The 26,392-nt window shown below is 36.1% G+C and overlaps 1 protein-coding gene across 5 annotated transcripts in view; it reads left to right on the forward strand.

Annotated features, from left to right (window-relative positions):
• Positions 1-26,392, forward strand: part of ELF1 (E74 like ETS transcription factor 1) — a 108,094-nt gene that overhangs the window by 26,878 nt on the left and 54,824 nt on the right. Inside the window, exon 1 of one of the 5 annotated variants that reach the window (XM_053216144.1) lies at positions 18,896-19,073. The exons of the other annotated variants lie outside the window; for them this stretch is intronic. The gene's annotated coding sequence lies outside the window, so the exon portion shown is untranslated. Of the gene's footprint in view, positions 1-18,895; positions 19,074-26,392 lie in introns of those variants that run through there. 5 annotated transcript variants of the gene reach the window in all.

A 26,392-nucleotide genomic window follows, 5' to 3' on the forward strand; every position in this document is an offset into this window, starting at 1 on the left:
GAAGTAGTATTTTACTTACGAAAGTTATTTATGAAATTAAAACTTTAATGCAAGTAAAATTTGAATATGCAGGGATTATGAATAAAATATTTGGAAATAAAACTTAAGTCATATATTATTGACTATAATGATGTTTAGCTAGTTCTTTGGAAATTTGCTGTTACTGACTTTTTAAGTGCTTAAAGGCCTATCCGCTGAAAGGGAAGATAGAAAGGCAGTTAGTTACTACTTCATACTCTTGGAAAGGATTTTTATATTAACAGGTCTCAGTTTTGTGGTTTTGCAGGAAAGACATAGCAGACATTTTACCAATTCAGCTCTGAGCCATTTGCTATCATCTTTGTTTGCATCTTGCTGGTTTAGTCAGCCTTTGAGTAAGTAGAGCCTGTATTTACTTCTAGTCTGGTCTGTGTGAAAAATCTAAGGAAACTTTTGGCTTTTTTTTTTTTCTTTTCTTTTAAGTTTTTAAAAGCCAGTGACCCATGAGAGAAAAATCTAGGGACAAACAACTAAATAAGATATTATTTATTAAAGGGAAGTAGAAAGATTTAGTTTCTTAAAATTAAGCAGCTGGTATAAATAAAATAGATACTGATCATATATTTCAGTTTCTTATTTTGTGAAGAAGACTAAAGTGGGGCTTCAAGGACAAGGGAAGGAAAAAAAAACATGGAAGCAAGGGAAGGCCAGAAAGACTTACTTAGCAGTCTTCTTCCCACTGTTTTCCTTTCATAAGGTTGAATATAAGTGTAGATCGAGTCATCAGAATGAAACTTAGAATTACCCATTTAAAGAACTTAAGCACTGAAAAACACTGAAGATCATTCAGCTGCCTCACTTGTATAGATGAAGAAACAGTGGCCCGAAGAGGTCTTGTGACTTGCTCAAGGTTGTGCAGTGCCTAATGGCAGGGCTTCCAGCCCGGAGCTGCTCATGCTAGTCCACACTAACAAGTGATGCTTTGTTTGAAATGATCTGTGTTTCCTTAAGAGTAAATAAAACCTTAATTAAGTTGCTTGGTGATAAGTTTGGTAATAAGATGTACCAAATGAATTAACCAATGATCTTGAAAATGTGTTCCAACTAGTTTGTTTTTTCATCAGAGAAGATGATGCATTTGTTTAATTTCTACAACAGCTTTTTTTTTTCATTATTAGCATTTTTTCATAGTTGAAGCATTGTTTGTGTCATTGCTTATTTAAGATGAATCCAGGGGGATGGAATTATGAGGAGTTGGGAATTTACTTTGAACTTCAGAGCCAGACAGGTTTATTTCTGCTTTAGTTTTATCTCTTGTTCTTTTAGGAGGGCAAATACTGTTTACTATGATGCCTTGTTATATTAAAGTGTATGTGTGTGTAAAACCCTGCATATAAGTTTACAAAGTCTACAAGTCTCTAAACTTTAACATTACACTCCTCTTGAACTGAACCTTTCCAGAATTAGTAATCTCATTCCATTTTTGTCATATCTTCTCTCCTCCTTTGAGAGTTGACTATACATACTAGGCACATTAAGAAACTAATGGGGAATACAAAATCTTTGTTAACTTTTTGATGTATTTTGTTGGAGTGGTTGAAATTTACTTTCGATCTGCCTTTCTTTAGGTCTGAAATTTGGTTTTTTAAATCACTTTGCACGTAACTGTTGCATCTCCTACGTCTCCAAGTCCTCTAACCCAGTTCGATATCAGACCCTCCACAAGGTGGTTTTCATTGTCCTAAGCAACAGAGAGCACAGAAACAGCCAGAAAACCTAGGCTCTCTCCTCACAAACTTAGATTCTTACTGGAAAAACAGGGTGTGGTAACATCAGTAAAATAAGAATGGAACCAAGCCACCAAGAAGTTAAATTCAGGTTCAGACTATTTGCCTAAAGGTGAAAACATGACTGCAACTTAAAATAGGGAAGTATATGGATCTTTAGGAATTGTTAGTATTGAAGACTGAGTAGCATTTGCCTAGCTTAAGGGGAGTGCCTTCACCAATAAGAATGAGAATGTAAGCTCTTTGAGGTGAGAAATGTTTTATTTTTTTGTCTTTTGGAACCTTCGACAAAACTACCAAGCACATATTAGTAAACAGTTACTATTTGCTGCATCAAACCCTTAGCTACTCAGTTGGGCAAATTCTGCTAAAGTTAGGGGTGGCAAATCTTTAAAAGTCATGTGGCCCTCAGCGTAGTCTGTCTGGTGTCGGCACTTCCTAACCAAAGAAAAAAATGAAAATCTACTTGGTAGTATATGTTTTAAAGCAGTAATTTCAACCTTTGGTGTAATAGAGAATCACCTGGCTTCAACTCCTGAGATTCTGATTCATTAGGCCTAGGGTTTGGCTTATCAGTTTGCATTTGTAATAATTACCCTAAATGTTTGCGGTGCAAGTGCTTGTAGGCCACACTTTCAGAAAAAGTACATGTTTAGGAAGAGCAGTTACTTAGCATTTTAATATTTGAATTTTCAAGCACCAGTGATATTTTGAAGGCCACAGCCTCTGCTAAGTAAAGAAAGTGGCTGGAGTAGTTTATTATCAGTATTATAACTTATTTACCCTCTTCTCCCTCGCCCAGTTTTTTCTTTCTTTATTCCATTTTTTGCTGTTCTGTGTCTGTCAACTTTGTGGCTTTCCCTTGTTCTGCTTCTCTAATTCTGCTTCTCCTTCTGCTCCCAAACCCACTGCTATATTGACCACAGTAAATAATTAAACTATTTTTTTTAAATGTAATTAACCTATTTTTTATCTCAGTAAACCATTGCTTTCTCGATGTTAGTTTTTTTTAGTTCCATTTGGTGTTTCATGGCATCTCCATTCCCTGATCCTTGGGGGTTCTAGGCAAAACATCCCTTCCTGATTTAGGGTAGCATTCACAGAAAATCTTTCTGTCCTGGGAAATACACTATTATTATTTACAGTTGTTTGAGTCTGGGAAGGAGGTTTGTTTGTTTGTTTATTTATTTATTTATTTATTTATTTTTAATACCGTGTGATGCTTGGACATGATCGAGGTTTCTTTGGACATTTAACTCTCTCACTGATTGCATATTTGTAGGCTTTATCTTACATTACATCCCATCTAATGGGACAAAGGTATTCACAGACTCTTGTAAAGTTGTGAAGAATAGTCCATTAGTTGAATGGTGTGAAAATAATTATTGCTTCCATTGTTTGGCTAGAATATTTTGTTCCTTTGCTTAGCAGCTGCTTAAGCTGCTGGTAGAAATTGAATTAGTAATCTCATTGAGTCAACTGAAATGATTACGGCAGTTTTCAACTGTTGGAGTAATCTCTTTCTCCCATTAGTATAAGAACCTACTTAAGAGAAAGTTTTTCATCTCATATCTATCTTTGTGTTTTCTCAGATGGTCGGTATACTATAGTAAAAGTAGCTCTTGATCTATACTACAAGTGTCTAGGCATTTCACCCTTTACAAAAATGTAACTCATTTGCTAATTGCTCTGTTGGTGGATAGAAAGAAATTACGCAGCAGATCTTTGGTCGTATAAATTTCTCTGCAGAAGCATTTTGATATCCTCTCTTCCAGTTATAAATATCTGAATTAACACCATTATCGTGAGAAAACTCTTCCTAAACTTCTGTTTTCACTTTCATTCTCTCCCTGCTATAGGAATTCAGCTATCTTTTCTTTCATTTGCTTTTTTAATTGATGAATAGTAGGGTGTCAGCTCTTTTTCGTGTCCGTGTTTTACAGCGAGCCTGTAATGAAAAGCAGCCTCCCTCCTCTCCCCCTTACCATTCTCAGTCCTGCTCCTCAGAGGCAGCCACTTCTTAGAGAAGTTTTGGGGTTTTTTAAAAAATTTATTTTCTTGGATCTATCCTTGTCCAGCCTTTTACTCTTATAGTAGAAGTTCTTCAAGGTAGCAGGAACTAGTACGATTTTACAAGGTAAAACATCATGTGAAGTTCATTATCTGATGGATGCCCAGTCATATAGGGCCTTGTGTTTATGCAGAATTGTATACTTTAAAACATTTAAATTAAAGGAAATTGGTTATTTTCTGTGTTTTAGAAAAAACAGTCATATGAACAGTGAAACAAATTTTACAGTAAAACTATAAATATGAGGTGTTGAATTAATAACTGTTAGTTTGTGTGAATCTTATTTTTTTATATCAAAATACTAAATGGAAGCTTAGTATTGTAATAGGGCGATTAATTTTCTTTCTTTTTTTTTTTAACTGAAATGTGCATGTAGGAGAATGTATAAAACATGTACTGTTCAAATATAATTGCAAAGTGTTTACCCATATCACAACCTAGGTTAAGAAATGGGCTCATTATGTTAGAAGTCCCCCACTCCTGTCCCATGTTTGTTTCTCCTTAAAAATGATTACTGTCCTGACTTTTTTCATTATACTTTTACCCCTTTGAACTGCATGTAAATGGAATCACACCATATATATTCTGTAGTGACTTCTTTCATTCAACTCTGTGAGATTATTTTAATTAATTTTAATTGCCATGTTATATTCCATTGTCTGTCCAGACCAGAATGTATTCACTCTTTCTTATTGATGACATTAGATTATTTCTAGTTTGGAAACATTCTTGGACATGGTTTGTGGAACATATGTGCAAGAGTTCTTTAAGGCGGTATCATCACATTGAGGTATGAGAGAAGTTTACAGAAAGTATGGAGAGAATGGATAGTTTAAGATCATTTAGAGTTCTTCATTATCTTTCCTAGGAACACATGCCTGCCATTCATGCCTTCTTACCCATTCAGCATCTTACTTACTATGGTGTATTGTCCTGGGGGATAAAATCCTTGAGGACCCTAAACAGATGGGCAATTGATGCATTTCAGAGTATGTTGCAGACATCAATATATTTGACCACTAAACAGTTTACCATGCCTGTCATTTATTAACTGGAGTTATTTCAAACAATTTTGAATTAAAATTTTAACACAATAGATAAAATATGGTCCCAGTTATATACATAAAAACAATATGATTATTGATACATATGTATTAAAGGTATAAAAATTGGACAGATAGGGACAACATCAAATTTAGGATAGTTGGGAGGGATAAAATGAGATTAGAGAGGGGATATATAGGAGTCTTTAGCTATACGTGGCCTTTTTTTCTCTTAAGAATCTGAAGCAGAATATGGTAAGATATTAGTATAAGGCTATTTCATAATAAATTTTCCTGTCTAAGGGGTAGTTATTTTTGTCCCACATTTATAAATAACTGAGAAATAATGTTCATTTGATGAGAAGTCGATTTTTATTTTTTAATTTTTTAGATTTTTTTATTTTTAGAAGGTAATTTTTAAAAATGGTGAATAAGCTCTATCTACATCATAAAAAATATTAACTTCCTGCTTCACTGAATGATTAGCTAGATTCAGAACTAAGTTACATAAGACTGTGTCTATCCCATACAACTAACAAGATGGCCCTAGACATACTTCTCATGGATAACTTCCAGCTGAGATCCATTAACAAGTTGGAACTATAGTTTGCCAGAAATAATTTAATATTTAGAACCATCCCACATTCAAATATTCAAAAACACATTTCAGAACGAAAAGATACATAAAACACACAGTTGGTAGAGTACTAATTGACACTGATGAACTAATACCCTAAATTAGACTTTTGCATCTAGCCAGATTTATTGACATAATGGATGTTTCATCTGGCTTCCTTAAAATCCTTATTATAATGGTAGCATTTCCTGTATCTTTAGTGGGGTTTTTTTGTTGTTGTTACAAAATTGACGTGGATTCTCTATGTAAGGGTTCTGAAATTTAATAATATAATTGTAGGAATTGCTATAAAAAAGTGAAAGCATAGATCTTAATCCAGGTTTTTGCTTTCATAATCATCTCTTGGCTCTCTTTTCTAAGATATTTCCCACAGTGTATGTATAAGTAGTGGCAGGGACAAAAAAAAGAACAAATGAAATTAGAAGTCACAGGATTTTATGGTTCAGAAGGATTCTTTTTTTTTTTTTTTAAATTATTTAGTGTTGAAAAAGAGAGTGAGTGGGCGGGGGGTGGTAAAGGGAAGGGGATGGGGGATCTGAAGCATGCTCTACACTGACAGCAGAGAGCCCCATGCAGGGCTCAAACTCATGAACCATGAGATCATGACCTGAGTCAAAGTTAGACTCTCAACCGACTAAGCAACTCAGGCATTATTCTTGATGCTACGGAATATATCCATGAATAAAACATAGAAAATTTATTCATAAATTATGTTCTATTAATTAACACCCATTTAAGATGTATTCTAATGTATACAAAGATAAGAAAAGTTACAAATAGATTAGATTAGTGGTCCTCAAAGTGTTTTTTGGGATATACAGAGATGAAGAAAGCATACTAGAACTTAATTTTCAAAAGCTTTATTTTACTGGGGAAAAACTGTATCTCAGAGTTTTCTTTTCAATATAGTATTCTTCTGAGAGAGGATCTCTGTAAAAGGCATTTAATAAATAATAGCCCATCCTTGTAAAGAATTTGTATATTGACAGATATAACCCATGGAAACAAAAGCTCTTTGTGGTCCTCAGTAACTTTTAAGAGTATAAATGGATCTTGACACTAAAAGAATGTTGCATGATTGCAACCAGTGGTTTAAATACCATTCTTACAGATTTTTCCCTCCATTCTTAAATTTAATTTAGGAAACTATGGTTAAGTAACTTGCCTAAGAGTGAGTAATTTAATAGGTCACTGATGCTTACAGCATTTGATTTAGTCCTTTTTTCTATTAATAATAAAGGAGAGTTTTACATAAATTAAATCAGAGTTAAAAAAAATCACAAGTGTTCTAGACCAGAACTAAAATAAAAACATCAGTTTGGAGGATTTTTCCCCAATGATGAAGATCTTAGGTGATCACTTTTACCATATATTTATTTGTGCCCCTCCAAGTTCTTTTTACAACGACAGCAAAAGTTACTAAAATTGGGGTATTAAGTTACTTATATGTAATACATTAGAAGGTATTAATTATAGTGATTATATAAATATGTAATGTATATTTAATATAATTACACTTATGTTTAAATATTATGTTTAATGTTAAAATATTACATTGTAGTAAAGGAATGCAAATTAAATGAAATTACCTTTTTTGCCTATCATACTGACAAAAAATTAAAGTATTGCAGAATGGTGAGAACACCATGAAATGTGTTTGCGTGTATTCTAGTGATAGAAGTATTAACTGAAAAACCTTCTGGAGAGCAATTGACGTATATCAAATGTTTTGACATAATGATCTCAGTTGTAGGACTCTGTCTTAAAGAAAATTTAAGGATGGGAACACAGAGTAAGCTCTGAAGATATTTGAACCACTGCTTTTAATAGTGTAGCAGTTTACAAGTTTTATACTTTATATCTTCTCAAAATTTGTCTTCTTTATACTCTTAAAAATAATGGAGGATCACAAAGAGCTCTTATTCATGTGAGTTTCATTCATCAGTATTTACCAGTATTAGAAATTAAAACACAGGGCACCTGGGTGCCTCAGTCGGTTAAGCATCCAACTTTGGCTCAAGTCATGACTTGCAGTTTGGGAGTTTGAGCCCCATGTCATGCTCTGTGCTGACAGCTCAGAGCTTGGAGCCTGCTTCAGTGTCTCTCTCTCTCTCTCTCTCTCTCTCTCTCTCTCTCTCTCTCTCTTCCCCCCCTCCCTCCCCCCTCCCTCCCCTGCTCACACACACACACACACACTCTCTCTCTGTCTCTCAAAAATAAATACACTTTAAAGAAAAACAATTTTTAAAAAGAAATTAAAGCACAATTAAAAAATATCAATATATTGGGGTGCCTGGGTAGCTCAGTTGGTTGAGTGTCCAACTTTGGCTCAAGTCATGATCTCACAGTTTGGAAGTTCAAGCCCCACATTGGGCTCTGTGCTGACAGCTCGGAGCTTGGAGCCTGCTTCAGATTCTGTGTCTCCCTCTCTCTCTGCCCTTCCTCTCCTCACACTCTGTCTCTCTCTCTGTCTCTCAAAATTCAATAAACATTAAGCAATTTTTAAAATATTGGTACATTAATTTCTTAAAATAATAAACTCATTACATGTTAACTTAATTATTTTTATAAAAGACAACTATGTTTTCAAAAACAAAAACTGTATGGGAAGAAATGCAAATCTTTAATCTTTGGCCCAACAGAAGACAGCTAGATTTTCATATCTGCTTCTACATTAAATCTGTTGCAGTATGTTCCTTTGGTTGAACAATGTGCAGAAAATTTGGCCTACTTTAGATGTCTGCTTGGAAAAGGGAGATGTATTTTATAGCTGCTTCAGATGATTGTGGATTTCTTCTACTACACTACTGTGTAGTGGATACTACACTAAAACTCAACAAATGCTAGTCTCCTAAAGGTGCAAGGGACTCTGAAACCCTATCAATGAACATTTTGTCCTCTGTAACATTGAAGTCCATTTGTCTGCCTTGCGCTTTGAATGAATTAATATTTTCCTAAGCAAGATTTTGTAACATTCATTGGTCAACTGAGTATTCCAAATGTTGACATAATATTTTTTTAATGTTTATTTTGAGCACAAGCAGGGGAGGGACAGAGAGAGAGGGAGGGTGAGAATCCCAAGTAGGCTGTGCACTGTTAGTGCAGAGCTCGTCACAGGGCTCAAACTAATGAACTGTAAGATCATGAGCTGAGCCAAAATCAAGAGTGGGATGCTTAACTGAGTGAGCCACTCAGGTACCCCTAAGAATCATGTTCTTTAATACTGTACCAATCTTATGGGGTGCCTGGGTGGCTGAGTTGGTTAAGCATCCAACTTCAGCTCAGGTTATCATCTCATGGTTCTTGAGTTCGAGCTCCTTGTGAGGCTCTGTGTGGACCGTGTGGAGCTCTGTGCTTACAGCTTGGAGCCTGGATCCTGCTTCAGATTCTATATTTCCTTCTCTCTCTGCCCCTCCCCAACTCATACTGTCTCTCCCTCTCCCTCTCTTTGAAAAATAAACATAAAAAAAAAAATACTAGGGGCACTTGTGTGGCTCAGTTGGTCTATGCGTCCGACTTTGGTTCAGGTCATGATTTCACTGTTTGTGAGTTCGAGCCCTGCATTGGGCTGTGTGCTGACATTTCTGAGCCTGGAGCCTGTTTGGGATTCTGTGTCTCCCTCTCTTTCTGCCCTCCTGCTCTGTCTCTCTCAAAAGTAAACATTAAAAAAATTTAAAAAAAAAACCCCAATCTTATCAAAAAGTCTTTTTAAGTATTGGAAAAGCTAATAAGCCCAAAGTAGTGGATATAAATTTTCCAAAATTCTGATTTTCAGTTCAAAGCTCATGTTTTTTTTTTTGTTTTTAACGTTTTACTTTTGAGAGAGCACAGGTCGGGGAGGTGCAAAGACATGGAGGAACAGAGGATGAGAAGCAGGTTCTGTGCTGACAGCAGAGTGGGCTGGTGCGGGGCTCAAAGTCACAAACCCGGAGAGATCTTGACCTGAGCCAAGATCGGACGCTTAACTGACTGAGCCATCTAGGCACTTCTGAAAGCTCACATGTTATCATTGGTGACAAATGCTGTTGTTTTCCTTGAAGTGACAGGGTCACTTTATTCATTTTGGGGAACATGTCTGCCAAATATCCAATTATGAATAATGAGTAATTCTTTCAAGTAAAAATGGCATTCCATGAAAAAAAGCAGCTAGTTTAGCTCACAACTCAAATAATTAGTATTTTTTCTCAAGACAACCATTCTATTTAGAATTTGACAGAAGCACTTTATACATACTTCCTATTTTATCATTAAAAAGGCATGTATTTAATGTTTGAGATTTAAGAAATTATTTTTACTCTTTGTCAAGGATATTCTTAAGTGAAACTGCCTTCTTTTATAATGACTAGTGTGGTTTGGTAACCTAGCCCTGCTTCATGCTAAGGCACTAACAGTTACATCCACCTTTGCTTTTGCACTATTAGTTGTAAATGTGAACATGGTGCAAAAAGGCATATAATACCCTAGTGTTAGTCTGAAAATAGTTTTGACCTTGTGAACTCTCTGAAAAGGTTTATGAATCGTCTGTGGCTCTGAGAAGTATTTTGGGAATCGCTGTAATATGGCAACTTTAGAAATAGTCCAAGAGTCCAAAAATGGGGATTAGTTAACTAAGGGATGATTCTTCTACACAGTTCTATGATAGAATTTAAATTTGTGAAAGTTTATGTCAAAAGCCGATTATACAGTACTTCTCTAATGAGGAAATCAACATTTCTTGAAGAAAGTGAAAGTATTGATCCTGACCCGCAACATTTGCCTTTAATTGGTGATTTTGTGATTAATAAAAGGGAAATTAAAAGGCCAAGAAGGCAGCTGCTGGCTTCTCTTCTGTCCAAGGGGTTTCTGTGTAGTAACTCTGAGTTTAATTTTCAATATAAAAGGATCAATATCAGTATCAATCATTTTTATATGGTTTATGGAAAGAGGTGAAATATGCCTTCAAATTCACTTCTTCATGTAGATTCACTTTCTCATTGGCATTTTCTGATTTACATTTTCTTAATGTGTTCTTAATTGGGAGAACTTTGAGTTGCTGTGTATTATTCAGCTTCAGAGTGAATTAAAGACGTAAGTTTCTGAAAACAAACATAGCCAGAGATTTTCTCATTGCAGTTGATATGATAACATATTCATGCCGGTGGAACGATCACTGTCAATAGTGGAGGGTGTAGCCTTTAAGCTGTCAGAAACTGTTACTGTTAGATGCCCCCCCCCCCCCCCCCCCCGGCCCCAGGCTTCTTGTTTAAGATCTCCACACATGGTTGTCTTATGGTGAACTGTGTTCTGCAGAAAGTCTGAACACTTTTCGTGAGAGGCATCATTGAAGGTAGGCTGCTTTGTAGATCTTAGATCTTTCTCTTTGTTATAATGGAAGCCTAATAACCATGACTTGTCTTCAGTAATAATACTTTTCTAAGCACTAAGTCAAGACTGTTTAATGTTTAAAATTTCTTTCAAATAATCTTTGTGTTTATTCAAAAATTTGTATCTTACATCTATTAAAGTATACTAGGAGAATATATATGATATGGTACTATTTATGTAAAGTTTAAAATATACCACACAAAACACTTACATATTAAAGCCTAAAGAAAATTAATGTAAACATTTTAGATTTAAATTAGAGTAATTAAAATTAATGTTATGTGTGTTTTAATTTGAGAGACAGTTTGAAACAGTTTGCATTTAGAAACATGATTTATTTGTAAATAACCTTACTGAAAATGTTTTATGATAAGAACTTTCTACACTAGATGTCCTGTTTGATCCTTTGATCTGTGGATCAGAAACAAATTTGTATATTATAGAATAATTTACAGCCTCTTAGTCTGAGGAATAAACTGAAAGGGAAAGCGTAACACATTCTTGCCCTTGTTACAATCAAACAGTTGCACACCATTGTTAGCATATTTGATTTTTGAGAAGGTGGTGATAATAGGTTCTTAGATGCTATGAGACTTGCCACCATTTAGGGTGATTGACCAAGCATCAGACAGAGTCACAGGCTGTGGGAAGGGAGCTAATGTGTAAGGAAATGGATACTTCCCTTGGGGTTCCGAGAGCATTTATTCCTAAATACTGGGGATGGTTGAGGTAATACATTTATTTATAAGTAAGAGCAGCAATGTACTAAAGACATGCTAAGAAGACACTAATAACTCGTACACTCTTGAGAAGAATGAACTACATCCTTCCACTGAAAAAAACTGGGTAAGAAAGAAATTGTTTTCCAAGCCAGTCATTTAATAAATGTTACTTCAGGAGCATGGTTCCATGCTTGAAGTTTACTATTAAGTGCATACTAAGCTTTGTTTAGGAAAGAGAGGTGGTGACAGGAAGCTCAGGATGGGTTTATGTGCAGTAAAATATTGAGTCATTTTGAACATTGACCTAGAAAGGAATAGCACTGAATCTTGGTGAAATGTAGTTGTGGTAAGGTAAGAATTGACCAATATGAATGGAGAAGATGGCTGCATTGCACCCAGAACTTTATAGATTGAGGCATATGAGTGATGAACTGAGGTGGTTCTTAAGAATTATTGGTTTGGAAAGCAGTTTGGCATGATGAAAATTAAGCATCGCTGTTTTAGTTGTAATTAATTGGAAGTTTGCTTAACATGACTTAGAGCAGTAAGAATTCACTTTTTGAGAATAGAGTTTTATTTAGTTTATGTAATAGTTGAGAGTTGAACATAAATGAATAAGTAATATTAGCCAATTTGGGCAAGTGAGTAGAGATAGCTTGGTTGCAGGGGGTGGGGACACAAATTATAATTTGGGAAGAGTGCTGACAAGAAGCCAAAGTGACCAAAGATCAGAGAGGCAAGTAATCTGTCCTGCTTTGTTGTGAGACAATTGCTTGAAGATTAATTTTTTTTTAAAGTGGTACTTATCTTTTACTTATCTAGGTGGTCAAGTGTTACTTTTCTAACCAGTTTGAGGGCTTGTTCTGTTGTTTAGACACTTGATGTTTTACTCAGTCATTGTGGTTAAGTCTTAATTTGTAAGATGTTAACTCCTAAGAATACTTTTTTAGAAAACTGTAATAATGAGTTTTTGTGTGCAACTTAGATCCCAACCTCAAAATACCTTTTTACTTGCTCTGTTTTCATAAACACTCTTCACCATTTGTATGGTATACTTGACTGTGCTTTAATACATTTTCACGTAAACTATTGGACTATTTATAAAACAAGACATAAAAATGTAGCAGAGAAGGCAGGAAATACTTGACGTTTGTATGCCATATCTTGTTGTCTGCTTCCTGTCAGTTAAACCACGATGAGAGGAACAGAGACACAGATGTACAATTGCTGCTTTAATTTCCCATTAGGGATTAGGGAGACCAGTTAAGTATAAGACTTGTTTCACTAAACTTGTGTCACTTGTTAATTCTAGTTATGTTGTAGCCTTGTTTTCTATTATAAGGACTATGGATTACAATTAGATGTTTGATATAGAAAATACAACTTTTACATAATTTAAAATGTGTTTATTTTTGTGGAAAAAATTTTAATTTATTTATTTTGAGAGAGAAAATGTGGTTGGGGAGGGGATGAGAGAGAGGGGGAGAGAGAGAGAATCCCAAGCAGGCTCTGCATTCCCAGCATGGAACCCGGCAGAGCCGAAATCAAGAATTGGACACTTAATTGACTAAGCCACCTGGTGCCCCCTTTTGTAAAATTTTTATAGGTCATAAGAGATTGGCTTTCAAATTTGTATATATGATATACATTCAATATGAAGTGATAAGCTAATATTTTTATCTCAGAATTTTAGTATTAAAGTGTTAATTTACTTTTGTATTTTGGCATATCCAGATTCTTTAAAATATTTAAAGCATTTTATGGTACAACTTTAAAATGACAAAAGGGAGGTCATAGAGCTTGGCTTATTTGAGACAATATAGTAGATGGAAGAACTAGGATTTGAATGTATATCTTCTCATGCTACATCCTATGTCCTTTTAGGAAAAAGTTTGTTTTCATTAAATTGCTGTGTATTATTCCATGATTAAAATATTTGAGTTTACTTTTGCCTGTTCTACCTGGAATGTCCCTTCCCCCCTTACATTATCTCTACTTTGGAAAAAGATATGCTACCCCTAAAGAAATGACCCACATGTCACTTCCTTGTGAAGTTTCTCAAGTTCTCACAGGTATTTATCTCTTTCTCTCTATTCCCTTAACACTTCGTTAACTTATTTATTTACATTGTTTTATAGTTATCTGTTCATATGCTTTTTTCTTGCTCTAGGCAGTGAACTAGCTACTTCTTCATTTTTGTATACCCAGTACCTAGCCTATAATAGATTACTTTTTGGAGGAATAAATGCATGCTTGATACTTCTTTTCTTCCATTCTAGAAACAAAAAGCTGATTAAAGAACTACAATGTGACTCTTTTCTACAATATTCCTTTATGGTTTATTTGTAAAAACAATTTCATTATAAGGTTTCTTTCCTACTTTTGCCCTCCACTTGTTTTTTGCTTTTTATAGAAATCAAGTATTCTTAATGAAATTATTAGTGTTTGCAGCATATTAACAGTGGTGATTGTTTATTGGTTCACTCAGAAATGTAGCTGAGAATACCTTAGTTATCACTGATTGTTGAGCGTCAAAAATCTTTAACTTTTGGGGTGCCTGGGTGGCTCAGTAGGTTAAGCATCCAACTTTTGGTTTCAGCTCAGGTCATGATCTCACACTTTGTGAGATCGAGCCCTGCATTGGGCTCTGTACTGACAGCAAGAAGCGTACTTGGAATTCTCTCTCTCCCTCCCTGTCTCTCTCAAAATAAATAAACATTTTTTAAAAATCTTTTATTTTTGTCTTTAGATTAATCTGGTGAAAATGTCTAGCTCTTCATTACAATTTTCCTGATTTCTCCACTGAAAGGAATAATTCCCTTTACTACTACTTCTTTTCCCTATGTTATTTTCTGTTCTTGTCTCGAAGTGTTTTGTATTTCAGTAATTTGGAGCCTCTAAATTAGCCTTATTATCAACAGAGCAAGATTCTTTGCAAGTAGGACTTTAGTTTAGATCTCTCTATTCTAGGAATGTTTTTAAAAAGTTCGTGTATTAACAGTTTTTCCAGCTGAAAATTGATACAGTTTCCTATGTTATTTTTTATTTATTTTTGATTATTACTTTTTAAATGTTTATTGTTTTTGAGGGAGCACGTGCAAGCAGGGGGATAGGCAGACAGAGAGGGAGAGAAGATCTGAAACGGGCTCTGTGCTGACAGCAGAGAGTTTGATGAGGGGCTCAAACTCATGAACCATGAGATTATGACCTGAGCTGAAGTTGGATACTTAACTGACTGAGCCACCCCTCTATCTTATTTTTAAAAATCAAATTTAAATGATCAAGTAAAAAACATTAAGTCAAATCTTAGGATTCAGATCTGCTTTTTAAAGATTAAAGGAAAGGGGCGCCTGGGTGGCGCAGTCGGTTAAGCGTCCGACTTCAGCCAGGTCACGATCTCGCGGTCCGTGAGTTCGAGCCCCGCGTCGGGCTCTGGGCTGATGGCTCAGAGCCTGGAGCCTGTTTCCGATTCTGTGTCTCCCTCTCTCTCTGACCCTCCCCCGTTCATGCTCTGTCTCTCTGTGTCCCAAAAATAAATAAACGTTGAAAAAAAAATTTAAAAAAAATAAATAAAATAAAGATTAAAGGAAAAATTATAAAGTATATGAATTTCATTTTTTAAGGAGTTTCAGAAGAACCAGTGAAGTAGTTCTTAATATTTATTAAAACCTGATTTAAAAAACAAAATAAAAACACCTGACAAAGGCTAGACATGTGGAGAATAGTTCATAGGGTTGTTGAGTAGGGCTTCCCATTATTGCATCATTTGCTGGTGGTATTTCTGTATTTGTGTTTTTCTGTGTTTGAATCAGAAAATATATGTATAGATGTCACTTTGAGCATAGCAAAGTGTAGCATACCACCAGTTGGTTCTGGCAGGTGAGGACATCATGTAAAATTCTGTGAAATGCTAAAGCAGACAAATGGAAACACTAATCTTTTATCATTTTAATGGAGAATTTCAGTAAGTCTTTTTTATTAACAAAAGGCAACGTCCTTTGATCTTGTGGCCTAATTTTGACTCTCAACACAATGTACGTTTTTCTTTTTTAATGTTTTTTTAATTGTTTTTATTTATTTTAGAGAGAGAGAGAGGGAGCAAGTGGAGGAGGGGCAGAGAGAGAAAAGGAGACAGAGAATCCAAAGCAGGTTCTGTGCTGTCAGCGCAGAGCCCTTTGTGGGGCTTTACTCACAAACTGTGAGATCATGACCTGAGCCAAAGTTGGACGCTTAATCAACTGAGCCACCCAGGCGCTCCAACACCGTATACTTTTAATATGCTTTTAAATTATGTTAATAAGGAACATATAGAAAAAAATTATATAAGTCTTATTCTCAAGTAGCTTATAACCTTAAGAGATGGGACATAGTAAATAATTATGGGATAACATGGGAAAATAAAATTTGTGTCGACCCCTGCTATATCATAAGTATTGTTGTGATTAGCATTTGTCTTAGCTGGCAGACTGTGATTGCCCATAGGGCAAGACTGGGTCTTAGTCACTGTTCCCTGTCCTTCTCCCTCACCCACCAGCATCTGGCAGATAGGTCCCTATGAGTGCTTGTTAAATAAATAAAAGAATATAGATAGTACTGATATGATTTCTGAAGGCCATCTAGAGTATAAGAAGAGACAATACAGGGAGAATGGTCTCTTCCTTGAAATGTTTATATTTGTAAAGAGAATGCTTTTTAAAATCCTAATAAACTTATTGTGGTTAAATTTCAGTTCACTTAAAGTCAAAATAAAAATTAAAGTGAAATAGAGGCCTTTAGGAATCTACATCTAGGTTATTAATCAGCTTTGCCTGAAAGAAACCTGCCTTTGGATTTAGCTGTATCTCTCCCCTGTCTACATTCCCATCTCATGTTTTTCCCTTTCTCTCTTCATAGGTACTTCCAAATTGTCTTAAAGATGCAGCACCTCTCCCACAACTCTTACTCTCCTCTTGGAGTAGGAGAGGTCACATTTTCTGTGCCCAATTGTTGGGGGGTCAGAGATAGTGGGAGATAGACATGGAAGGAGAGTGGCAGAAGTTTCTACTCATGGTGTAAAATAGCAACTTGTATTGCCTGACATTTTTAATGTCCCACATTTTTAACTCAGAATATTTTGAGGGGAAACATAATTGTCCTCATTAAAATCACTAATTAGATCAAGAAACAACAAGTGTTGGTGAGGATGTGGAGAAAAAGGAACTCTTGTTCACTGTTAGTGGGAATACAGATATACTGGTGCAGCTACTTGGAAAACAGAGATTCCTCAAAAAGTTAAAAACAGAACTGCCTTCCTATCCAGTAGTCACACTACTGGGTATTTACCCCCCAAATACAGAAACACTAATTCAGAGGGATACATGTATCCCTATGTTTATTGCAGCATTATTTACAATAGCCATATTATGGAAGCAGCCGAAGTGTTCATTAATAAACAAATGGGTAAAGTAGATGTGGTGTGTACATAGAAATATAGATACAATGGAATATTATTCAGCTATAAAAATGAATGAAATCTTGCCATTTGCAACAACATGGAGCTAGAGAGTATAAATGCTAAGTGAAATAAGTGAGTCAGAGAATGACAAATACCATATTATTTCACTCATATGTAGAATTTAAGAAACAAAACCGCAAACAAGGGGGAAAAAAGGAAACAAACCAAAACAGACTCCGTAAAGTAAAACTGATGGTTACCAAAGGGGAGGTGGGTGGGCTGATGGATGAAATAGAAAGGAAAAAAAAAAGGTAACTAGATTAGAATCCCCATGAAAATAGAAGTTTTGGTCTGTTTTGTTCACTGCTGTTACTTGTTTAACACAGAACAGAGCCTTGAGATATTGTAGGTGCTAAGTGGATATTTGTTGAATGCAAAAATAGGTAGATGAGTGTGAGCTGAATTGAGACATGTGCTCAAACTCTCCGAACAGCTTGAGCGTTCATTTGGCAGATATTTATCATGAAGCATCTGTGTTAGATGGGGGAGTATGGTGGTGACCCTGACCATGTCCCTGCCCTTATTTGGTTGGCTCTCTCAATCCTTGTATCTTTATGTAAATAAAGTGAGGTGGATCCTTGAGGATAAGTGTCATGGTTCTTTGTGTCTTTTTTAAAAATCCAGTGCTTGTTATCAATGTTTAAGACTTAAGTAAAGGTAGTATATATGTTTTCCCTTGAAAATTATAAAAGCACTTTTTAGACATTAGGTATTACTAAAAATTATCAATAAAACTTACTGTGCTCTTGTACAATTTCTGGATGTGTCTTTATGCAAAGGTATAGTTTAAAAATTTAATAAGTGCCTATTACATCTACTGAGGTGACTTGGAATTCTTGAACTTTGCAAGAGTAAGGCAAAGCCATAAAGCAGAACATACCTCTACTAAAGAGCAGGTTTAATGTACCCTTACTTGGTCAACTACATGTGTTCACAGGACCACCTGTCTTCTGGCCATCTATCTGGAAGAAAGTAGAGACTCCTTGAATGCTGGTGATAGCAGTCTCTGTTAAGTGACTAAGAAATTTGCATCTGTCATGAATATGACATCTTTCTTCATTGAGGAACTAAATCAGCATCATCTATTCAAAATACTTAATACTAAATGACAGGATACAACCTCTCTAGATTCAACTAGTTCACATATTTCAAAGTTCCTTTCTTATTCGAATGGTTGTAAGGCAGTTTTGATGTTCAAATGAGTAACTTACAGGAAAGGTTATGTGGTAATGTTAATATCTTTTGAAAATTTTATTTTCTTGTTTCCCCTCTCTTCCAGTTCTTAGGCAGAGAACAAAAACTTAAGTAAATTAGTTAAGTGAATTTTGTTTTAAACAATTTTTCCAACACTCTAGGCAGTTTAAAAACCATTGTTGAGGGGCGCCTGGGTGGCTCAGTCGGTTAAGCGTCAGACTTAGGTTCAGGTCATGATCTCACGGTTCATGGGTTTGAGCCCGGCATCCGGCTCTGTGCTGACAGCCCAGAGCCTGGAGCCTGCTTGGATTCTGTATCTCCCTCTCTCTCTGCCCCTCCCCTGCTCATGCTCTCTCCCTGTCTCTCAAAAATAAATAAACTTAAAAAAAAAAAAAAAAAAAAAAACACACAAAAAACCATTGTTGAGAATCTCTATAAGTAATTAATGAAGAATTTAAGGAGGGCAGTGTCCACATTGGTGCCTGGAAGCTATTGGTGTAGCAGTCAAGTTGTGGAATGTTTGTTTAAGCTGTTCCCATCATTTTTGGATAGTAGTTACCAGATCCCACGCATGTGACTTGCATTGGGCTTTGTGTTCATAGGGACTACACTCTGTTGTTGCCATTTGATTTGAAAATCTCCAGGGACTTTATGCCTCTTCCCAAATCAAGCCTAAATACTACTGCCTGACTCTCAAGACTCCATAATTTGGTTTTACTTTGCTTATTTAACCACGTGTTCTACCATTTCCTGTTGACGCCTCCTTAGCTGTTGTTAAGCTGGTAAGTGTCTTCAGGTTTACTTTGGTCTGTTTTGATTCTCTGCATTCTTCTGTGTTTCAGCATACATGCAAATGCACACACATGCTATACTTTATCTTATCCTTTCCCTTAGTGTTTCCACATTCTATTACCTTCTTTAAAAGATTGATTTTAAGTCCTTTGTTGTCTGTGAGTGCTCCTTGACCTGTTTGACCATCCCCTCTTCTGAAATGCTGTAGTACTGACCAGCTTTATGAGCATCTAATTTTATACTACCTTTTGGTGTTATTGTCTCTTGTTTCCTGAACTAAATTGTACATGTCATGGGAACAAGGCCATGCATTATCTTTTTGTATTTACCATGGTACTGAGTTTAGGGGAAGATCAGTAAATATTCATCAGCTTTTTACCACTAAGTCAATCAGTAGAAGCATGCTTTCTTTTAAAAATGAATGCTATGGGATCTTCTGATTAGTTCTGGATATAAGATAAGTGTAACAAAACTGTTTCCTCTCAGAGAAGACCTAATGCAAGATGTTGATGCACTTCAATTAACAGTAACCAAAATGGATTCATATGATTGAAAATTTGAGTGAGCAATTATATTATGAAAGGTGGAAGGCCTAATATTTTAATTATTCTGTATTATAAATTTGCATATTTCTTATGAGTAGTAATAGAAGTTTGCTTCTATCTAAAATTTGTACAGTAGGAAGATAAAAAGCTACATGTATAATTTATAAATGTTGCATGTGTATATTTTAAGTATGTGTGTTACAGTATTAAGCCCTTGCCCTTATACCTTCTTACCTCTCGTCTTGCGGTTTTATTTGGGTCTCGTGTTTTGGTGCCACTGAGTTTAGAATCTTAACTGATTGCCACACAGTTGTGAGAACAATTATAGGAAGAATTCCATTTTAAGGATCTTGACATGGGACACCAGAATTGTTTGATTAAATCCAGACTTATTTAAGATAGATTTCTATTATTTAAAGAAGAAAGGGGGTAATATTATGAAAACACTAGGTCATTAGGGGTCTTCTCATATGTGTGAGGGGGAAATTTTGTGCCCAAGGAATCTTAAAATCCATCAACCTTGGTAACTTGGAAAAAGGTGAAAACAGTTTTGCTTCTCTGGAGTTGATATTATTTTTCTTTATTTTTTTTTTTTTAATGTTTATTTATTTTCAGAAGGAACATGAGCCAGAGCAGGGGAGGGGCAGAGAGAGAGAAAGAGAGACAATATCCCAAACGGGCTCTGTGCTGTCAGCTGTCAGCACAGAACCCAACGTGAGGCTCAGTCCCACAAACTGAGATCATGACGTGAACAGAAATCAAGACTTGGTTGCTTAACCAACTGAGCCACCAGACACCCTTGGAGTTAATGTTAAGTCTGGTCCCACTATGATTTTGAAGAGGACCCTAAAATGCCACAGGTATAAAAGATTGTGACCAGCTAAGAATGCATGGAGAGATCTGGATTGAGCATGACAGTGAGCACAGACAGAAGCCTGGAAAAGAGTGGTGCCTACTGTGTTGGGGTGGGCGGATGGGGCAGCACTGACTTTGCTTCTTTATTTTTTATTTCTTTTTAATTTTTTTAATGTTTATTTTTGAGAGAGAGACAGAGTGCAAGCAGGGGAGAGCAGAGAGAGAGAGAGAGAAAGAGAGAGAGAGAGAGAGAGGCACATAGAATCTGAAGCAGGCTTCAGGCTCTGAGCTGTCTGCAGAGCCCTACCCTGGGCTCTCACTCACAAACCATGTGATCATGACCTGAGCCAAAGAGTCTGACGGTGATTTGACTGAGCCACTCAGGCACCCCTGACTTTGGCTTCTTTAATACTAGTGTGGGGTTGGGGGACTGTGAGGACAATAAAATGCAGAAATGGTGGAATACCTTTTCTGAGATGAGAGTAAAGAGTAGTAAAATTGTGACAGAGGTATAGTTTTAAACTTGCTCCATGGAATATTCCTGTTCACTCTTTTCAGTCCTTATCCTGTTGAGATTATTCTGTTTTACAAATCTGACCACGTTTTCTCAAGCCTTTTGCTTAATCCCTGTTAATGGATCTGAAGTTTTTCCTATAGGCAGTGGAGGCAGTAGAGAAGTAAGTTGCTGATATTTTTATCTTTGCTAAGTTGCTTCTGTTGCTGAAGAACAGCTCCAGGGGAGCTAAAGTAAGAGTGGTACACTGGAGGGACAGTGTGTCTCTCCATAAAACTTCATATGACAAATACAGCTTATTCTAGAAGAGTGTTGTGTCGTGTAGGAGTTGGAGGTGTGGGGAGGTGTAGCATGCTGCAAAATCTCCTGGGGGACCTTTAAACAGCCTACCCCTGGCTTTTCCCCTGCAGTCTGGGCCAGAGTGAAACGCTTCCCGATGAGAACCCGTCCTGTGCGCAGATAGGGGAACGATTGCGCCAGTGAGCATTTTCTAAGAGGATGAATCTATTAACCAGGGGAATGAACCAACACAGAAATGAAATAGAATTTCCTTGCAAGTTGATTCTTGTTTGTTACAGAGAGAAGAATTTTAAACTGCTGAACTGGTTTTGCTGATAAGCACATTTTAGCATCTTTGTGTTCACTGGATAAGTGTGTTTCTGTGAGATTTCAGGTTTGGGGTGCCGAAGGGAAGAAAGTTCCTTTAGTTCATTTGCATAATAAAAATCATCAATTAATGGCATTTTGGTTGATAATTATCACTTTCAACCATTTTGAGATGGGAAAGCAGTTAAATTCTTTTTTTTTGTGACCAAAGTTAAAACAATATCAGGTTACCGTTGGATATTTCCCCGTGGTTTTAAATTCTCTTGTTTTCAGAAAATGCTCAGAAGAAGGGTTAATCTTGAGATCGCAGGTATTGACAGGTCTAGGTATGTAATCTGTTTGGCTGTTTTGCAAGGTGCTATAAATGCTGCCTGAGTGTAACCTGACACCAGGTAGGCCCAAGTGGCCAAGGATGGAAAGTGGAGAACAATGTGAAAGAACCAGAATTTCAGGTCTAGGCAGTGAGTAATTGCAGCCTGCCCTCAGAGTCCTGGAACTGTCCATCCGGGTGTCAGCAAAAAAGGCGAAAACAGAGAGAAGTCATCCTGCTTGACTTGATCATATTGAGTGAGTGAGTGAGTGAGTGTGAGTGTGTGTGTGTGTGTGTGTGTGAGAGAGAGAGAGAGAGAGAGAGATTGATTGATTACCTTAACATAGCTTGGGGTGAGGTGAACATATTCATGTTTCCATGCCCTGCTTTAGCTTTGCATATGTCGCTGGAAGCCTGACCGAGGCTTTCTATACAAAAAAACACCAATTTGTGCTTCATTTACATGAAAATAAAATTGTACTTTAGGAAAAGTTTTAGGTACTTCCGTTCCCCTTGCCTTCTCCCCAAGTTGGAATGAAAGATGCTTAAGGCAGGATAGCTATTTAGAAGATATTGGTGGTAATATATGTATATGGCACTTATATAGATTTCAAGGACCTATTTTTAAACTTTTTCTAAATTTTCTTAAATTCTGTGAATGTTTGAAATAATATGAGAACCCTGAACGCAGTGGGGAATGATTTATTCCTCTTGTGACATTAATTTGTATTTTTGTTTTAACTTTTGTGTTGTGTGTACAGCACGTGATTTAGACAGGGCTATAGAGTGAGATTTCTTTTACAATTGGTGCCCCCCCCTTTTCTTTTTTTCTTTCTTTCTTTCTTTCTTTCTTTCTTTCTTTTTCTCTTTCTTTCTTTCTTTCTCTTTCTTTCTTTTTCTTTCTCACTCAGTAGGAACTGAGAGACGAACCACACTTGTTTGAGGAAGTTCAAATCTGGGTCCTTAACTGTAACTACATTTTGGTGTATTTTTTAAATCACTTCTTCCAGATTCACATTTTTAAAAATGTAAAGCTCTAGGAATACTGTATTCAAAGAACTAGCAAGCATAATGTCAGTTATTAACTCATAAAAATATTTTAGAATAAATTTTAAGTGTGGTAGCTTTATAGAAAGCTTTATAAAAATGTTCTCACTTTTTAGGGTGAGTGAAGGTAAAACTAATATGATGGGAGAGAGCAATAAGAGTAAAACTTGAAGATTTAAAACAATGATAGAAAAATCCACAAACTCCTCTACTTAAAGTTGTTCCGGTTAAAAATATGAACAAAAATGACTTACCATATATCAAGAAGTTGTGTGGAATAGTGTAGAGACCTTTGCTATAAATATTTGTGGCAGAGATTTCTTATTTTCCAGGTCTTTTTGCCAAAGAACAATACTGATGAAGTTCTATTAATGCAGATTTAGGGACATGAGTAGAGAATTGGGCTGGGAATTTGGGCCTCTTTTGCTTTCTTTTCCACTGTCTTTGTGACCTTGGACAAGTCAGATTTTGCTAGGCTCAAATTCTTTAGCTGGTCAATGAATGCATTGTTTTAGGTAATCCTTAGGTATTTTTCAGCTTTAAAATTGTGTGATTCCACTCTTTTTAGATTGAGAATGGGCAGGCCCTGGGACGATTGTACAGAATTTATCTTGGTACTGCTGATTTATTATTTTCATGTCTTCTGGAAGCTAATGTAAAACATTCTGCGTGTTAGAAAACACATGAAAAGCCCTGTCTTATATTACACAAAAATTGCAGCCATTACAGTATATGGGTTTATTGCTTGCTTCTCATTTTAATTTGCATAGCTTTTCTTCTTTTCTCTTATTCTATTTCATTTTTATTGTATTTCTTCTAAGCTAATGGTTTTTCCAAATATACTCACTTTTCTTACGATGGGTATGTCTGTTTGTTGAAAAGGGCCTTGTATTAGTTTACTACTTCATAAAAAATTCTTTCTTTTCAGATACTTGGCATCTGGCATTACTACAGAATTCCAATTCTTTAGATACTCATACATACATAAACATACAAGCACTGTCTGAATGTTTTATTAAAGGTAGTCATTCATGCACCCCATTGCTCTAAGCTAGTGAATTTTACCTCCTTGGGGCTAGAATGATTTAATCTGAAATGTTTTTGTCATTACTTTTATTTATTAATTTTCATTTTGAGTATATGAGTTGGTGACCTGGCACCTTCCAAAGGGTAGCAATGATGTGTTTTTAAATGCCATTATGAATTAATAGGTTTGTAGACTCTTGTGTTTAAAGCCCTTTTGAAGGAAACTTAACTTTGCATTGAATCAGGGATGAAGAAAGCAGGTGTGAGAAGTATTAAAAACTGATTTTGACTGTCATGTTTTTAGAATACCTGAAATATTTTATAATAAATGAGACAAACTGAGTTGGTTGTAGTAGTCATCTATGTGGCTGAGGGTTTTGTGTTTACAATCAGTAAATTCATGTTGTTTGGAACAGGGGCATAATGGAACTCTGTGTTAAGGGAAGCTTGCCAGACAGGGTGAGGTCTTAGCCTAGAAGCAGCTGGATTTATCAGATAGGTGCCAAATTTTCAGGCACTGGAATAGAATTATACTTTTGTTGATAATGGGCTATAGTATTCTTTGTTGGAGTCTAGCAAATCGCTGTGGTCAAGGAGACTCCCAGGGAGTATGGAAATGAGACTTAAGGAGTAATCCGTTAAGTGGCATTCACCTGTTACATGTCCCTTGCATTGTACTGAGACAATAATGAAGCTGTTGTGTATGGAGCAAAACTCATGTGGCCAGCATTCTGTATATGGATTTTGCATAGCATGTTTACAGCAACTCTAGATTTTGGTGTTACATTTTGTACCTGTTTCATAGAAAAGGGAGACTGACAGTAAGTAACTTGTCCAAGGTCACAGTACAGAAGATTCAAACTCAGGTGGTCCAACTCCAGAGCTGTTAACTGCTCTTTTAACTGTTTTTGCTTGCTTTATTATTTGACTTTAAATCTGCAGCTTATTTTGGCGATAAGATACTAGGACTACCTTATTGTTGAGACCCTTCTGTGGTGTGTGTCTCCTTGGAGAATAAGAATATGATCCTGACCCAGTTGAAAGACATGAGAACCAACTTGGGGAGTTTTTACTATTTGGTGGATGTTCAACTAGATGACCTCTCAAAGTTGTGCAAATAAGTTAACTGTTTATGTCTATGTTAGATAAACAGTTTTCACATATATTTTTTCTTGGTATTTTATAAAGACTAAGTGACACTTTGAAAATGAAATAGGTTTGAGAATTACTTATGCAGTAGAATGTTCCTGAATATAATACATAGAGTTAACCAAAGACCTTATAATTTGTTAGGAGAGGGCAAAAAATGCTTTTTCTCCTCAGTCTGAGTACCCATGTCTTTTTCATACTAGTGCAAGTTTGAGGAATAAAATGATAAGTTCAGTTTGGGACATGTTTTAGACACATTGACTTTGAGGGGGCACTGATGTGGACTTAAAAGTTGAGTGCGTGGATTTGGAGATGAGCTGAACTCAAGATGGAGACTTTTTTTTTTTTTCCAATTTGGTGTGGGTGTGTGTGTGTGTGTGTGTGTGTGTGTGTGTGTGTGTATACACAATCTGTCAGGTAGATTTAGAGGGAAGGCTCTGTACTGTTGCTCTGGACAGAGTCCTGAATTAAGAGGTAAGGAATCTCATTGTACTTATGTGACACTTTCAGATTGTGAGACCTTGGGCACAGGGACTCAGTGTACTCATGAGAAACTGAATCATTGATCTAGATGTTCAGTCTCATCTGTTAACTGAAGAGATTTTGATGCAATGGGGTTTTCTTATTTAAGTATCTCTAACATGTACAGGTGATAACCTCTGTATCCAGAATCAGAAAATTTCTTCCCAAGACCTATCTTGGTGCCATAGGCTATGCAACTACTGAGAAGAAGGAGTGGGAAAGAGAGAAGACAGAGGATCAGAGGCCTTATTAGGCCAATAAAATTATTCAGGAGCTTTTCTTACACATTTTTAGTTGATGAGCTTCTATATAGAAATGTACCAAAGCTACCTCACCAGAGTGAAGGTGTCTCCATCCCAACAAGTGGTCTAGTGATCATGGGCAGTCATTTCAGTTTTGGTTTATTATTCTTGGTTGTCAGTGTGTACCTGAAGGTGTGGGTATGTTGATTGCTTATACTTTTGAAAAACATTTATTAAAGCATAATAGTGTGGAAATGTTAGTAAGAAAAGGTACCTCATTGCAATGGAAAAGAAAGGAAACTTAAACTTTACACAGATGTGTTCACATTGGTCACTGGTAGAGTGTCACTTTGTATTTACAAATAAATGGATTTGGAGGGTTCCTGGGTGGCTCAGTCAGTTAAGCATCTGACTTCAGCTCAGGTCATGATCTCCCAGTTCCAGCTCCGCATTGGGCTCTGTGCAGACAGCTCAGAGCCTGGAGCCTGCTTCA

This window comes from Acinonyx jubatus, chromosome A1, assembly GCF_027475565.1.
Source record: "Acinonyx jubatus isolate Ajub_Pintada_27869175 chromosome A1, VMU_Ajub_asm_v1.0, whole genome shotgun sequence".
NCBI lineage: Eukaryota > Metazoa > Chordata > Mammalia > Carnivora > Felidae > Acinonyx > Acinonyx jubatus.